The sequence below is a fragment of the Crocuta crocuta genome, unplaced genomic scaffold (genome assembly GCF_008692635.1).
Source record: "Crocuta crocuta isolate KB4526 unplaced genomic scaffold, BGI_CrCroc_1.0 scaffold303, whole genome shotgun sequence".
Lineage (NCBI taxonomy): Eukaryota > Metazoa > Chordata > Mammalia > Carnivora > Hyaenidae > Crocuta > Crocuta crocuta.
In genome coordinates this window covers 3,086,046-3,103,903 of record NW_027528276.1, presented here as the reverse complement: position 1 = coordinate 3,103,903, position 17,858 = coordinate 3,086,046, and the positions used below count along the sequence as shown (strand labels likewise).

The window sequence follows — 17,858 nt, the reverse complement described above, 5'->3', positions numbered from 1 at the left end:
CCCCCCCCCCCCCCCGCTCTGGGGTCAGGCCTGGGGGGAGGGGACTGTGTGGTGCTCCAGAGGCAGGGAGAAGGAGCCAGACACTGGGTGGGCTTGAGCTGGGTTGGGAGAGGGGGCGAGGAAGCCCGAGCCAGAAGCTTGCTGAGACCTGGAGCCTCAGGCACAGAGGTGACAGAGAGCAGAGAGCATGTGGTGACAGCTGGGGAGGGGGGGAGGAAGGGAGGGGGCATGTGCCAGAGTGAGGAGGAGAGCCCTGGGGCTCTGGGGCAGCTGGGGCACCCCGTGGGTGCCAGGAAAAGACCTCAGGGCAGCCTCAGAGCAGCTGCATTGGAAATTGGCAGGGAAAACGCTCCCTCATCGAGGGCTGGGCACTAACCAGGGTACTGTGCATGGCCCGGCGGCCCTGCATGGCCGCACCAGCAGGCAGTAGCCTGCTCAGGCCCCACAAAGCAGGATAGGGTTCAGCACAGCTCCTAATCTGTGTAGAAATGCTCAATAAAAGGCAGATACTGAAGATCTTTAACTGCAAATAAAAATAATACCTCTCTAGTTAACTTAAGCAGAAAGGAGGGATTTATTAGAAGGTCCCAGGGTACCTCTGGACCCCAGGATGGAACAGAATCAGCACAAGACTCTCTCCACCCTCCACAGGGCTTCTTACATTTCCTCTCTGCACATCAGCTCTTCCGGCTTGTTTGGCACGTTGTGAAAGGGGCCACCCCCATAGTCCTCCAATTTCTGCCCCTGGCTGAACCTTACCAGCCCTCAAGCCCAATTTCAGATTATCTGGAGAGAAAGTCTGATAGGGCTGCCTCGGATCGAAGGTCTTTCTGGTCTATGGGTCATGATTGGAGAATGGAGATCATGTAGCAGTCATTCGCTTACTTATTCATTCATCCAACAAAAGATTTATGGTGCACCTACTATGTGCCAAGCTCTGTCACAGATGCCCAGAACCACAGAGAAAGCCTCGCCTTCGTGGAGTATACTTTCTAGTTCAGGGAAGACAGACAAGAAACAGCCAAGATCCAAAGAGACAAGAAATGTAGACGATGTCAGGACAACACAGGGAAGGGAAAGAGCATCATGGCGAGGCCGGGGACTGAAGCACCCTTTCCTGTAAGGTGGCCAGGTGTCTCACAGTCCAAGTGACAGCCGCTGAGTGACCCGCGGGGGATTAAGGAGACAGAAAGTCAGGTGGGTGAGGAAGGAGCTCTTAAGACAGAGAAGAGCAGGTACCAAGGAGGGAGGGCATGGTGGGTTTCAAGAAAAGCAGGGGGCTCTGTGGCACGTAAGCCATGTGGGAAGCAGGAGGAGTGGAGGTCGGATTGGTGGCTTCTGTGGCCACTGGAAGGTGTGCTGATTCTGAACTGAGGAACCTTTGTTTCTCAAGGTGTCTCAGAGCCCCCGCGTGCAACCTCAGATCCTCCTGGCCTGGCTGTCTCTAGCATCCTTGACTTCCTGTTTGGCCCCAATTGCCACCACATTCCCATCCTCAGGGAACTGACAGGTCTGCAGCCAGACACCCCTCCAAGGCCTCCGGCCGCACAAAGCGTGATAGGGCTGGGAACAGCTCCCAATATACATGGCGATGCTCAATAGATGGTAGGGTGTCAGGAATCCCCTGGGTCCTCCTGCCACTTCCGCACCCACCAAAAGGTACGGCTTCTAATTTCTTCAGAGTCATCGAAGGGGTGGGTGACCCAGCCCAGCCGTGCAAGAGAGCTGACAACTTGGACAGGAGATGGGCGGAAGCCTGCGGAGAAGCTCCCTCTCTAAGCTCTCCCATCACTAGATGTGCGCCAGGCCATTCGAGAGCTCGTGTGGTCCTGCCCACAAGATGCGCCTGAGAACAGCCAGAGCTGCACTTGATACAAGACTGGGTTTTGCAAAGCTCACTCCTGCACTTCCATAGGTCTTCCTCTCCTTCTCTCCCTGCCTTACTCTCCCCTTCCTTCACTCCACTATCCTTGGACTGCCCTTGTCATTAGTGTGATCAGAAAAGCTTTTGTCTCTGGCTCTGTTTCCTGGGCACCAGGGTTCAGGCTCTTGGTACCAGGCATGGTCCTAGAAAACAGACCTTCAGAGTGGGGTTTAGTGATTGGATTGCCTATCCATCTGAACACAGTGAGGACCCAAATGCTGGTGGAAAGTGGAGTGGAGAAGGTGGCATGTAGGGCTTTGCAAATACTAAACTTTCTTAAGTTTATTATTTAGTTTGCAAAAGAGAAAGTGAGAGCAGGGGGCAGCTGGGGAGCAGAGAGAGGGAGAGAGAAAGAATCCCAAGCAGGCTCTGTATTGCCAGCACAGAGCCAGATGCAAGGCTCGATCTCATGAACCCATGAGATCATGACCTTCAACTGAAACCAAGAATCAGATGCTTAACCGAGTTACCCAGGTGCCCTGCAAGTACTAGACATTAACCTGTGGTACAGGGAGGTGAGGCATTGGGATATCAAGTGGCTATGGGGCTTGATCAATCTGGAGGAAATTATAATTATAAGGATCGTGGCGAGGGCTGGCCTGAAAGTCTTGCAAAAATAAAATGGTGGGCTGGGGCGCCTGGGTGGCTTAGTCGGTTAAGCGTCCGACTTTCGCTTAGGTCATGATCTCGCGGTTCGTGGGTTCGGGCCCCGCGTCGGGCTCTGTGCTGACTGCCAGCTCAGAGCCTGGAGCCTGTTTCAATCTGTAACTCCCTCTCTCTCTGACCCTCCCCTGCTCACACTGTCTCTCTCTCTCTCTCTCTCCTAGAAATAAATTAAAAAAAAAACATTAAAAAAAATAATAATAAAAAATAAATAAATAAATAAAATGGTGGGCCCCAGGAAGCTAAGTGACAGCTTACAGCATGCTTTGAAAGCCACATGGTCCCATGACATCTTTAAAGGAGGCTCATCTTTTGATGCCACAGGGCTGAAAACGGGACCCAGTATTTGACTGAATAACTATGATTGATTATTAAGAAGGAGAAATGCCACAGAGAGGAATGCATAGTGTCACAGATGTCCTTCAAGTCTGTGACAGGTTGAGAGTGGGACCCTGACATGCGAGATGAGAATATTTGAGGAGACAAGCCTAAAAGTCTGGAACCTCAAATACCCGCTGTGCCCTCTGTGCCAGAGGAAGCAGCCCCTGCTCCCCCACCCACCTCGCCACCTTTTGCCCATGAGGGGAGGCCTCCTCTGGCCTGGAGACCATGCAGTGACACCACCCAAAATGGGGTGAGCTGCAGAGGTAAGATGGTGTTCAGAAAGTATGTCGAGATTTTGCTTCAGATTTTGGAGGGGATACAATTATTATTAAAGTAAGCATTAATACATGACCTTGGGACTGAAAGACCGAGATAAAGGGCTTCTGGGTGGTTCAGTCTGTTAAGTATCCAGCTCTTGATTTTGGCTCAGGTCATGATCTTACACTTGTGAGATCAAGCCCTGGGACGGGCTCAGCACTGAGCATGGAGCCTGCTTAAGATTCTTCCTTCTCTCTCTTAAAAAAAAAAAAAAAAAAAAGACAGAGATAAGATGGGGAAAGGAGGTGATAGAAGGGAGAAGACAGGCTGTTAGAAGGATCCTCACTATGGAGATTGAAGTCACCAAGGACTGTGACAGGGTCTTGTTGGAGAAAGAGCAGACCAGAATTTGCAAATCTTTCAGGACAGGAATGGGGGTGACGAGGGGTCTACAGGTGACTGCAACAAGGAAGAGAGTCAAAGGGCTATGGTTGAGTGGCATGAGTCAAAGCAGCCGTTTTGGGGGGGGCGTGAAAATAGGGACATTCTGAAAGTGACAGTGATGAGCAAGGAAGAGACCCCCCCACTCCCCAGACCTAGTGGTTCAAGGGCTACTGGCTCCAGAAGCCACCCCTTGAGAGGAGGCTGTGCTTCCGGTGGGAAGCATGGTTTCCACGGGAGTACAAAGGTGATGGGGATCATTCAGGGACAAGCGTGAGGACACAGAACGCTTTGCTGATGACAAACCATAGAAAAGAGAGAGGGAGAGGGGCACCTGAGCCACCCAGGTCTCCGTTACCAAAGCCCAGTCTGGGTGCTCCCAGGCAAGGGTTGCAGTGAAGGTGGGATGCTGGGGAAGGAAGGGAAGAGGACCTTCAGGAACACGGGGCTCTCGGGTCTCTTCTTTACTCTTGTCAAACACATACAAACCTGGATGCTAGGGCCCAAGCTCAGGAATAAGAGAGAAGAGGAAACAGATCCTAAAAGAAGTTGGGTCATTGGGACCTGGTGGTACCTGGGCTCAAATCCTCACTCTGCCTCAGCTGGGTGATCTTGGACAAATCCCTGAACTTCTCTGAGCCTGTCTCCTCATCTATGAAATAGAGTCGTAATACCTGCCTCGTGGGGTCATTGTGAGGATTCGATGAGATGGGACAGGAGGAGAGCTGAACACACAGCCTCAGAATGCGGTTTTAAAATGCAGAAAACAGGGGCGTCTGGCTGGCTCAGTTGAAGGAACACGCAACTCTTGATCTCAAGGCTGTGAGTTCAAGCCCCACATTGGGTATAGAGATTACTTAAAAATAAAATCTTTAAAAAATAAAATCTTTAAAAAATAATAATAAAATAGGGGCACTTGGGTGGTTCAGTCTGTTGAGCATCTGACTCTCAGTTTTAGCTCAGGTCATGATCTCACGGTTCATGGGTTTGAACCCTGCATCAGGCTCTTCACTGACAGTGCTTGGGATCTGTCTCTCCCACACTCTCTACACCTCCCCTGCTTGTGATCTCTCTCTCTCTCTCTCTCTGTCTCTCAAAATAAGTAAATAAACTTAAATAATAATAATGTGCAGAAAACAAAATCCTAGGATTACAGGGAGAACCATTGTCTTGAGATAGAAATACCAAAATATTAAAAATTGATTATGTGAAATGGAACTATAATAGCTGATTAACATATGAAGTAGTAAGATCTAGTGGTGCTTTTAGAACAACTATAATTTCTAGGTAGTACAAGTGATATTTCAAGGTAGTTGAAAGAACTGTTAACATTGGTGATTTCTGGGGCACCTGGGTAGCTCAGTCGGTTAAATATCTGACTTCGGCTCAGGTCATGATCTCACGGTTCGTGGGTTCGAGCCCCGCATCGTGCTCTGTGCTGACAGCTAGCTCAGAGCCTGGAGACTGTTTCAGATTCTGTATCTCCCTCTCTCTGACCCTCCCTTGCTCATGCTGTGTGTGTGTCTCTCTCTCAGGAAATAAATAAAGCATTAACATTTTTTAAAAAAAAACGTTGGTGATTTCTATAGGTGACCGAGCTCTGGCACTAGAATCCCCTGTGGCTTGTGGCCCACATTCCAGGTAAAGATTGTGAAAATAAGATGTAATTGTTTCACCAATTCCCATTCACAAACACTATGGATTCATCCGCGGACCCCTGTTTAAGAAGCCGTGCAGGTGGCATAGAATATTAAACAGCTCTCAGGAACCTAAGCCGTGGGTTAGGCAGGCTGACTCCCAATCTGAGGCTCTGGCACTTGTTGGGGACCTTCCTAAGCGACAGTCTCCTCATCTGGAAGATGAGGAGCTAGCCCGACATTCTCTGGTCATCCTAAGGTTTCACAGAGTCCTGTTTGTAGACCCCTCCCCGCCACGCAGAAACCTATGTACGGCTGTTCTATTAACATGAAAAACCAGTGTTATGGAGCCGATCCATGCTGTGCAGAAGGTTCTAGGCAGATTAGTGTCACTCCCCCTCTGCTCTCCACAGTACAGTGAGGATTTCTCAGCTACTTCATGACTCAGAGACATGACTTTTTCATTCTGAATTCTGAAGCCTGGCCTGGGGCTCCGCCTCCGTACCCAGAGAGAGAAAGAGAGAGCATCATGGAAAAGCCAGCCCCGAGGGAGGAGGGTCCCTCAGGGACCCGCTGGTCAGTGGATGGGGTTCCGTGAGGACTGACAAGGGTAGGGACTGGACAGCCCCACCATGTGCCCCAGGGGCTGTCACAGGACACTTGCACAGGCAGACCACCCGAAGGGCTCTCAGAGAAGTGGAGATGGTTGGTAAGGTCTGACGTTAAAATTACAAGTATATTCCCCTTTTTTGAATACTCCTTTAATAACCCTTAATGCCCCCCACCCATCCCCTGCAGAATGAAGCCTGTTTTTCTTGGAATGGCATTTAAGGCTGGTCCTGATCTGGCCCTGCCTACACCTCCAGCCCCTCACAATTCTCCTTCCCCACCCCTCACACTCTCTACTTCAATGAAAGGAAACTGCTAGAATGTCCCAATACATCCCCACTATGACCCCTTCTGGGCCTTTACTCACTTTGGCTTCTCCCCTCCCTGATCCATGACCTTCTCCACCCATCTGGATGGCCCTCTTCCAGGAATCACTCCGCCTTTCTCTGAGCGTCCCAACTGTGCCTCTCCATGGTGCTGACCCCATTCTGTATAATCCTAATCTGCAAGTGAGTCTTATGCCCTGGCTCCACAGATCCATGCCCAGGGGATACTTAGGGAATGGCAAGTGCATGGGCCATAAAGCCCGACACCTCTCCAAAGGGCCCTAAACACTGGGCACCTTGCTGGCCCTTCAAGGGCAGACATTTCCCCCATCCAGTGGGCCTCATCCATTTACCGATTCATTCATTCAATAAATCTCCCCTGTGTGCTTACTGTATGCCAGGCACTGTTCTAGTAAATAAAGCAATGACTAAAATAGATAAAGGTCCTGTTGCTATTGGAGCTTACATTCTAATGAGAAAAGGAAGGAAGGAAGCAGAATAAATCAGTAGAATATGGGAAGTCAGACATTATTAAGTTCTCTGGAGATGGAAAAAATGGAGAAGGGGGAAGGGGGAGAGGGTGCTGTCTCTAAATAGATTAGCTAGGGAATGCCTCATTGAGAAGGTGACAAATATTTGAACAAAGTCACAAGAGAGGTAAAGGGGGCAGCCATTCTGCTATTCAGCCACCTGGGGAAGAGCATTTCAGACAGAAGGTAACAATGTATGAGTTTCCTGCTGCTGCTATTAAAAAGGGGGGGGGGGGTGCCACATCGTGGCTTAACACAACAGAAATTGATTCCTTTGTAGTTCTGGAGGCCAGGAGTCTGAAATAAATCTTCCAGAGCTAAAATCAAGGTGTCAAAAGACTGGTTCCTTCTGGAGGCTCCAGGGGAGAATCCACTCCTTTTCTCTTCCAGCTTCTGGTAGCTGCCAGCATTCCTTGGATCCTGGCCCCATCATTGCAGGCTCTGTTTCCATCACCACATGCTTTCTCCTCAACTCTTTTCAAGTCTACCTCTGCCTCCTTCTTATAAGAACATGTGTGATCATGTTCGAGTCGCCTGGAATAGTCCAGAGTACTCTCTCCATTTCAACATCCATAACTTAACCATATCTGCAAAGCCCCTTCTGCCATATAAGGTGACATTCACAGGCTCCAGAAATTAGGAGGTGGATATCCTTTAAAGGACCATTATTCAGCCTATCACAAACAGCAAGTGCAAAGGTCCTGAGGCAGGAATAAGAATGGCTAGAATGGAGAGAATTCAGGATGATGAGGTCAGAGGTGTGGCACAAGGCAGAATAATCAGAGCCTTTATATTCCTCAGAGTCAACATTTGCTGCTGTGCTACTAACCCCTCCAAAATCTCAGGCTCACCAGAGTAAAGATACCTCTCTTCTCGAATCCCAGCCCAATGTGGGCTCAACTCATCTTTCTAGTGACTCCAGGTCCTCCGGGACTCAGAATGCTCCTTGATGTCTTCCAATCCAGCTGGCAATGGAAGGAGAGAAACAGTGGAAATCTGTCTAGAAACTTTAGGCTTCCAGACTAGCAGAGGTGGACCCCACTTCTTTCCATTCTCCAGGGGCCCAAGCTACTCATATGACCCCACCTTCTTGCACAGACAGTAAGAAACATGGCCTTCTTTGTGCCCAGGAGGAAAATGAAAGATCTGGTAAATACATAGTCTTTCCTTTGTCAGAGCACTCTCGGACATTGTAAGATTTTTGACTTTTACTTGAGGGAGATGGGAACCCTCAGAGAATCTTGAGTGACGTGATAGAACTGAAGGTTTTTCTTAAAAACACATATTCATGGAGACGTTCCATATCCTAATTGTAGTGGTGGTGAACTTTATATTTGTCAAAACTCATTGGATTGTATGCTTAAAATTAGTGTGTCTTATTGTATGTAAATTATACCTCAATAGAGCTGAGTTTTTTAGAAAACGATCATATGGACTAGTATTTTGAGAAGAAAATATGGTGGGAGATACAAGAATAAAATCAGGAAGACTAGTTGGCAGGCTACTGCAGTAATCCTGGCTCAGGGTAGTCACTGTGGAATGACAAGAAGTTGGGTTTGGGGTGTGGTTTTCAGGTAGAAACAATAGAATTTGCTGCCATAACAGATACAGCAAAGAGGATTAAGGAGCAGGCTTTACACTCAGGCTTCGAAGGGCTGCATGGTGGCTCCACTACTAAAAGGTGATCTCGGGCAACTATGGTAATGCCCCTGAGCCTTAGTTGCCTCCTCTGCAAAATGGGAATAGTAATAATAGAAAATGACCACAGAGGTTTATTAAGCTAAAATGAAATAATGTATGAAAAATCCCGAGCACAGGGCCTGGCATAAAGGGAGCACTCGATACAATAAAGGGGCGCCTGGGTGGCTCAGTTGGTTAAGCGTCCAACTTTGGCCCAGGTCATGATCTCACGGTTTGTGGGTTCGAGCCCCGCGTCGGGCTCTGTGCTGACTGCCAGCTCAGAGCCTGGAGCCTGTTTCAGAGTCTGTATCTCCCTCTCTTTCTGACCCTCCCCTGCTCATGCTGTCTCTCCCTCTCTCTCTCTCAGAAATAAATAAAACATTAAAAAAAGGAAATACATTTCAATAGAGACAGAAGCCATCCCTAGATCGGATACCCACCAGGGAATAGATCAATGCTTTACATTCCTTATTTCATGGTGTGGTGGCCAAGGGCTGTTCCCTGTGTTTGTCTGGCCCCTGACTGGAGTGGCCAGAACCTGGGGCCAGAGTTCCCAGAGCAGACTCTACAAGGGCCTGCCATAGAAGCAACTCCAGAGAGATTCAGGCCCCCTGATGAAGGCATAATTCACACCAGCCACCCACCAGTGAAAGTCGGAGCACTTCCTTATAGGAAAAATAAAATGTGACCACAAACTCTTAAAAAACAAATGTTTTTTTTTTTTAAACAAAACTATAGAAGACAGTGGGAATGTGTCACTTTGATTGCTAGGATGGGGCCCTCTGTGTCTCAGATACTGCTAGATTCTCCAGAAATGGCCACAAGAGAGGCAGCAATTAACATTCTCAGCACCTGCTGTGTTCCGGGCCCACAGCAAGGTGTTTCACAATCACGTGCCACCTCACACAAGTCCCGTGTGATAAATATCATGATCCTTACTGTCTGGCAAGGACACCAAGGTGCAGAGAGGGTAAGTGACTTACCAAAGATGGCAAAGCTGGTAGGTTATAGGGGTGAGATTTGCCATTTTGTGAGGACCAGTAACTCACCCCAGGTGGCGCAGTAAAAGGAAGGTGGCCTAGTGGTTGGCATAGCACAGACTCTGAAGCTACACTGCCTGTGTTTACAGCCAGCTCCACCCCTTACCAGCTGCATGAGCCTGTATGAGCTGCTTAACTCCCCTATGCCTCAGTAGTCTCATGTAAAATGGGAATAAAATAGTAATAATAATTATGAATAATAATAATATTGGTACCCACATTGAAGATTGTTGTGAACAGTGAAGGAATTAATATCTATAAAGAGCTTGGAAAGGTGCCCGGCACATAATAAGAATTAGGTAAGAGTGAACTCGTTATTATTAACTGTGGCCGGCCCAGGTGTCAGTGATCAGTCCAGCACAGTGACTAAAGGAACAAGAAGAGAATCAGAAGGTTTCTAATTAGACAAGCGTAAAACAGGTGTTGGCAAATCATGACCTGCACTGGCCCTCCACCTGTTTTGGTAAATAAAGTTTTATTGGAACACAGCCATACTCAGTCCTTTGCATACTGTCTTTGGCTGCGTTTGCTCTACAACAGTACAGGTGAGTCGCAGGGACAGAGACCGTATGGCCTGCAAAGCCTAAAGTAATTACTTTCTGAGCCTTCATAGAAAAGTCCGCTGGCCCACCTAGAAGATAGCTAATCTAATTCCTTATCCTCTAAATCCTGGAGGTATCAAACACCTCCCTTCCTCCTGAGGCAGCCCAGACATTTTTCAGATAACTCTCAGGCTTGGAAAGTTCTTCCTGAAACTGATGTAAGTCAATCTCCCTATAACTTAAAATCACAGAGCATTTCAAGGTCCAGCCTCTCACAGGGAGAGCAAAAGCCTTACCCAAAGTACCTAGGAGCAGGCAGCGGAGCCACGACCCCAGCTCACTTCTCTGCATCTTTTGTCTTTCCTGTTAGACTAGAGATTCCTCACATCAGAGTCAAGCCTGGAAACCAAAGTTAAATTACGTTCAATGCACTCTGTTTCCTGAGACAGAGAGGTATGCACTCTATTTGCAGAAAACGTTTACCCTTGAAAACTATTTTCCATTTACAGTTTCAATGGTCATAGGAGTAAAACCTTTATTGGTAAAACTAACCTCTCAAGGACTCATTTAAAAAAAAAAAAAGAAATAAAAGACATTTTCTAAAAAGGTCAATAGGACAGCTAGAATCATTAAGACCTAGGAAGGAGGGGTCAGACAGATCTAGCTTTCAATCCTAGCTCCGCCACACAATAAACATAAGCCTGTGGGTAATTGTCTTCCATAAGCCTTTGTGTTGTCATCTGTAAATGGGGACCACAGAGGGCCTATCTCACAGGATTCACGAGACAGCACCCAAGAAGCATTTAGCGCAGCCCAGGCGCTACACATCTGCTATTTGCTATCATGATGACTGAAAATGTGCTCTCCGACTCTCTCTGTCGCTTTCTTTCCTTCTGCTTTCCTTCCCTTCCCCAAGTTGGCATAAAAATTATTTTCCGTTTCCTCGCCTCCAATTAGATATTGATTAGAGTATCTGATTGAGAATGAGCACTTAATAAAAGTAAATAAGTTCTGACATTTTATTTTTACTCTTGAATAAAAATGCTCACCATCCTCCTGAAAATGAGCCGTCACATTTTATTTAACAGCAGAAAAGATTTGTACATTTGGCCCTGCAGGAGCTGAGGAATCTATTTTCATTATAACAAACATTGATTTTGCATTAAAAAGTCTCATTATTTGAGATAATGACTGCTGGGCTCCTTAGTTATTCTTTTGGTTCCTAAATCATTAAAAGTCTAACATTTAAAGACCAAGTGGGACTTGCAGTGGCTCCCAAATTATCAGCGATGAGTCGTTCCCTCTCTGCCCTCCTCACGGACAAGATTCAAGATTGGCGGAGAGGCAAGCAAGCGCGTGGCTAATCCAGTTCTTTCTCTTGTAGTTCCAGAATACCAAATTCCAATTCCGACTGGGTTCCTTTAAAACCTGTTTACAAAAGAAAAAGAAAAAGGAGAGGGAAAAAAAAAAAACGCTCTAGTCTCCATGTTCATGTTCAAGCCGCTCTTTGAACAAATCTTAATTCTACAGGAGCTGGAGAGAAGGAAGAGTGGCTGTCCCCAGGAGCGGGAGCCGATGGCACATGGGGTGGCCACGGTGCTGGCAGAAGTACGCAGTAGGCCTACCTTCCACCAGCAGCAGGATAAATTATTGACTCCAAGAATATTCCCTAGTGGATGGTTTTCCACGGTTATGCTCTCTGATCCTGGGCATTTATGCTGCCCAAGACCCGGCCGGACCCCTCATTGGCAAGCCACGTGTGTCACAACTGAGTTTTGCAGAATTTCAACCGCATGCACCGATTTGGATAATGTATTCTTTCAGAAGCCAGGGCTGAGCTTTAAACAAAGCATAATCCTGCCTGCATATCAATTTCCCCAGGACTGTGAGGAGGGAAAGGAAAAAACCCAGAGCCACGATGCTTTCGGCAGGCAGCATTCCATCTGGGGCTTAGCAGTGGGGACGGCCGAACAGTATTCCCAGTCTCCAGGTTCATTAACAGGAGCACGAGGAAGGAAGGGGGGAAGGGTGGGGGCGAATCATAAAATATGAAAGGACTTCCCTGGAAATTGGCATCAATGTGATTTATTCAATCCAGGCCCAAGCTCAACTATTTGAAAATAATTGAATAGTTGATACCCACTGCCACTTGCAAGTCATAGGAACATGGGCTGGGGGGTGTAATGAAGGGAGGGACTGGGAGGAATTTGAGAGGTCCCAGACCTCAGCCCTGCCCAACCTTCTGGAAGAGGAGAAAGAACTCTCCCTAGGCCCCTCCCTGAACCACCAGTCACTTCTTCTGGGATGTTCCTTCTTATTCCATTCCCGTCCACCCAGATGCAGGTTTCTCCAGACTCATAACCACAGCACGTAAACCGTTTTCATATTCCACCATTTGTGTTTGGCGTTGCGTCGTAAACATTTTCTCTTGGTAGAGATACTGGTTTTTTTAAAAAGTTACATAAGCAATGCATGCTCCTGGTAAGATATTAGAACAATTCAGGAAAATACGATGTTAAAAAGGAAATATTTTCTCCCCACACATTGACACCCATCATCCTCTAAGACTGACACTATTAACCATGTAAGGCATGTCCTTCTAGATACTTCTCTTTATCTAAAAGCATGCACTCATACACATCTACATACTCTTTAAAACTTCTTTACAAAATGTATGCGTGTATATATATATACACCCTGTTTTGCAACTCTTTCACTTAACAATGTTGTATACATATTTCCACGTCAGTACATACAGAAACTTGCTTCTATCTTTTCCACAACTATATACATCCCATTGCTTATTTTACTCATTCCTCCACTGCCAGGCAATTAGGGTATTTCCAATGTTTATCGCAAGTAGTGCTACACTGACATCATACATATATATTCGTACATCTGTGCAAACATTTCTGCAGAGTTGATTCCCAGAAGCTAGTGTAGGGGATCTTAGCAGGTGACCTAGAACGTTCTCCATATTGTTCAAGGCCATCTCCACTGCCACTTTTAATATCTGCACGACCACCTTTTGAATCCAATTTAGCCATCTCACACAGCAGAAGAACAAACAAACAAACAAATCTGTTTAAAGCTATCCTGTCTGCAACCGCCTTCCTGTAGAAAAAGAGAAATAACTTGGTGAAGGAAGAAGGACCCACCCCAGGGCACAGTCTGGAAAGAGCTAGTAAAGCCAACCGAGAGTTGAACTGTGCATGGAATTTGGGGTTGCCCGAAGGGTCGAGGAGAGACGGGGAGGGATGGGGACTCCATGGGGGAGAGGAATGGCAGCCGCGTGGCAGCGGGCTTAGGGCTCCATCACTTCCAGTGTGCGGTTTGTACTACGTGGTGCTCAGTGGCGGAGGTTTAACAGCCGGTAGATTCCTTTTCCTATTTCCCTAGTGTAGGGGTTCCTACGTTGGAGTGAGCTGGATCCAGGGTACCACTAAGTGCCCCAAGATTATCCTGTAAACTGATGATAAAAGCCTGCATCGCCCCCTGCCCCCCAACAGCCCAGGGCCAATGGGCAGACTCTGCAGGAGCAGACGCAGCTGAGCATGGCCGGCCTCGTGCTGAAGCCATCAAGTGCAGAGGGTGCTGCTGGGTCAAGGTTAAGCAGTCCCTTGGGGACCCATGGGCTTACTTTGGAGACTTGAGTTCCCTTTTTCAGACTTGAAAGAATGATCCCGGAAGGCTGGAGGATGGGGGGAACCCTGGTGCCTCACTTGGGTTACTACTTACTGCTTCCGCTAACACTGGGTGAACACCTTTAGCATGCATTCAAGACTCTGCACACTAGTCCTCGCCCCTCGGCACCACACTCCTTCCCCAGCCCCACACATGCTGCACCCCAGGCTCTTCCCCTCCACCTGGGCTCATCACAGCCGTATCCCTTCTCAAGGCCTGATTCACACACTTCCTCCACTACAAGCTTTCACAGGTGGCTGTGTCTCCTCCTTCCCCAGAGCCCCACACCTTTTATGGAAGCAGCTTCCAGAGCATGAACCACCACCACCACCACCACAACTGTCTCTCCACACACAGGCTGGAGGGCTCCCTGGAGGAAGACACCTGGACTTAACCATCTCCTCACACACAGCACAGTGGTTCCCACAGAGGCGGTACTCGATCACCACCTAAGAAGTCCATCAGACACTCTGAACCCTGCCCAGCCTCTGACAAGATGACAGTCACCTGAAAGGTAGAAAAGAATTGTCCCTGGGGTACCTGAGTGGCTTAGTTAGTTGAGCGGCTGACTCTTGATTTCAGCTCAGGTCATGATCTCAGGGTCATGGGATTGAGCCCCGCATCAGGCTCCACGAGTGGAGGCTGCTTAAGATTCTCTCTCTCCCTCTGCCCCTCTCCCCTGCTTATGCTCTCTCTCTCTCTCTCTCTCAAAATAAAAATAAATTATCCCCATTGTACAAGTGGAGAAACCAAGGCACAGAGAGACCAGGCACCTCGCTCTGGTTCCCAGGGAAGCTAAGGCTCAAATCTACCCATTTCTACTGTCAGAAGGAAAAGGCATCTCCAAGCTGATTGCCCATGGGGGGCCTTGGAGTCCCAGGGTCTGCAGATTGATTTCAAGGAGACCTCATGTCCATGTGCCCACAAAGAAAGAGGAAGAAATTCATGCCTCTTTGTCTCTTTTTTTGTTTGCTTTTTGTTTGTGTTTGTGTGTGTGTGTGTGTGTGTGTGTATACATGTGTTCGAGTGTGTGTGTTAAAAGAAGAAGCATTAATGAATCCATCCTCCTATAGATGAAGAACCCGAGACTCAAGAGAGAGACAAGTACACGGTCAAAGTCATGGAGCAAGGAAGGGCTTTTGCGGTATGGCAGCCTAGCAAAGCTGGAACTACACTTCCCAGAATTCCTTTCCCCACAGGGTTCTGGGTCAGGAGTGGCTGCAAGGGACATTTGCAAGAGATCTGGAAGGTAGGAGTGGAGCAGCAGCCATGTCGGCACGCAGGTCCACGTGGGATTAGGCAGCGCCCCAGCTCGTGCATTTGCTGGCCGCCTGCTGGCCACCTTGTTGGCCTGGGCTGGCAGCCGGACGTGGGTCAACTCCAGACCCCACGGGACTTCCTCCTTCAGGTTCGCCGAACTCCGCGCCTGGCTGTGTGCAGTGCAGCGGTGAAGCAGGCCAGCTCCTCTGCAGAGCCCTCGTGGCATCAGCTGGAGGCTTAGAGGCAGGGGGACACCAACCAGGTCCCAGCGAGAAACGAATGTAGGTCTCAGCGTGTACCCCTTGTGGATCCCAAGTCACCCTTTCAGGTTCAACTTCATCCTTGCTCACCTCCTCTTCGTGTGCAGCTCCCCTTCCCCACAGCCAGCCCTACCGACCCCAGGCCCAGAGCAGACACATGGGTACAGACTGATGTCGCTGCCCACCAGCTCCCATGGTCACAAGAAGCTTCATCCCCGGGAGAAAGCCCTCAGGCCACTGACGGTGGCTCTGCTTCTCTGATGGGGCCCTGCCTGATACAGTGAGCTCGCTGCGGAGCTGAGACCTACAGTCTGCCCCTTGCCACTCTCAGGAAGCAGAGGGACAGCCTGAGAGTGGCCCCAGGCCTCTGCTGTGAGATCACTGCCTCCATCCACATGGCTAAGTGTCTTAGAGCTCTTTCCCCCGGCTGATGGCCGAGGGAGAGTCCTGTGTCTGATCCATCCCCCAGACCAGCCACATTGTCTCTGCCAGGCTCCAGGGACACCCAGTCCTCCCTAGTCTCCTCAAACAGCCCTCGGAGGATGAGGGGACAGACACTTTGCTTTGGCCCCACACCCTCCCCCCGCTAGGATGGGCCCTTTGAAGGTTATTTATTTCTCCCGGTCCCCAGGTCTATAACCTCAGAGCTGCCTCAGATGCCTCCTGTCCCCAGAGCTCTATTAATCAGACAGTAAAGATGTCACACTACCCGCTTGGGCCATTGCCCAAGCAAGCCCTGGGCCGGCCCTTCCTCCTGCATGCTGGGCTGGGACTTAGCATTCACGGGGCCAGCACTCCCCCGATCCGCGTCAGGACAGAATTTCTCCACACCGTGGCACCAAGCAAGGGAATCTCAGGATCAGTTGCTCTCCCCTTTCCTCAGCAGTCCCTTCCTTCCTCTGGAAGGTCCCAGGTAGCCCAGGAGCCTCTCTTTTTGCAGAAGCTGATTTTGAGGAAGAAAGTCATAATGAAACGATAGAAACAGACGGAACTGGGTTCAAGTTCCTCCACTGCTACTTACCGGCTGTATGACCCAGGGAAAGTCACATAACTTCTCTGAGCCTTAGGTGCCTTGTCCATAAAATCAGGACATTAATCTAATGTCCAGACCGGCACATTACAATGTACTTTGCAGGTGGAAGCCGTTATGTTATTCTTATTGCTATTGTTTTTATCATTACAGCCTAGCACTCAACACCTATTTGTTGAACGAATGAATGGATAAATTATTGGTTCAGCACGGCCTTATGTCATGGATAAAATATAAAGGGTACAGAACATGTGGCGCGTAAGGCAGGTAAGGTTCTGTTAGAACCACTTTCATCAAGTTTAGCCACCTGTGTCCTCTTTGAAGTTTTCTTTGACCACCTGCTAACTGCTACCCCCCCCCCCCAGATTGCCTTGAAATTTTCCCATGGGGTAAAGGCTTCCATGCCAGCCAGGGCGCAAACCCAAGTAACACCTCCAGGAGCTGCACCCACAATTAAGGCACTTCTCACCCACAGCACAGCTCTTCTTCACAACAGAATGCAAACAGGGTCCGGACCGGTCCAATTACAAGGCAGATCCTATTAATATCTTCCATTTAACAGATGAGGAAACTGAGGTACAGAAGGAAGTAGGTAACTTGCCCAAATTCTCATGGCTAGAAAGTGCTGAAAATAGAATTCAAACTCACCGAATGCCTTTCATGTGCTCTGTAAGGTAGATGTTAATATCTTCAAGTACAGATAAGGAGACTGAGGCTCAGAGAGGTTTAGTAACTTGCCCAAAGTCACATAGCTAGAATTGTGAGCTTATATCTTATATGGGCATTAGGTTCTAACCCTGGTGCATAGGCAAAGGTTGCAGAATTCAAATTGCCCTTGAGATCTCTTCAATGGTCCACATAGTTTCCTTTCCGTATATGTCAGTATAGTAACTGTTACACAAACATGCTCCGTAGACTGAAGGAAGGACCAGAAGAAAAGTTTGTGTGAAGGTGTCAGGACGTCAGATCATCACACTGTCTGGCCAGTTAGACACGCTCATTCCCCCAAGGTCACAATTCCGGGGCCCGCTGGAGATTCCAGCCCAGTCCTTCGAGGGCAGAAGCCATGCTCTGCAAGGTGTGGTCTCCCACGTGGCCGGCTGGAGGCTCCTCCTCCAGGGCTGGGAGGCCGGCCGGCTGGGTGTGCGGATCGATGGCGAGTCCCCCACATCCTGTAACCCCCTCCCTGCCAGGCGTGTGCCCACCGTTCCGGATGCGGGCAGGGAGACGGCTGGGCGCTAATTTACACTTGTTTAACTACAGCTGCCGCCCTCCTGCCATGTGTCTATCCGCCATTTATTGCGCTTTCCAAAGCCCTGCCCGGCACTCAGGGGCATTTCCTGCCTGCGCTAATGGAGGAGAATAGACGCATTATATGTGAATAATGGATTATGATGATACAATTTGGGTCTCTCAGCTCTCACCGAGCCTAGGCTGGCCTTGCATTATTGATAACTTACACACACCTTCCCGAGCGTGTTTATGTAAATATTTAATAGGGAAAGCAAGTTAACCCATTGGTTTCAGCCATTTCCAGAGGGTTGGAATTAAAGGCTGTGAGGGTGACTGGGCACCCCCACCCCTCACCCT

At 48.7% G+C, this 17,858-nt stretch overlaps 1 long non-coding RNA gene across 1 annotated transcript in view; it reads right to left on the bottom strand.

Annotated features, from left to right (window-relative positions):
- Nucleotides 1-11,148: 11,148 nt before the first annotated feature.
- LOC144222652 (uncharacterized) overlaps nt 11,149-17,858 on the bottom strand; it is a 44,037-nt gene continuing 37,327 nt past the window's right edge. Inside the window, exon 3 of the long non-coding RNA XR_013332454.1 lies at nt 11,149-11,462. This is a non-coding gene — a long non-coding RNA (uncharacterized LOC144222652). The remainder of the gene's footprint in view (nt 11,463-17,858) is intronic.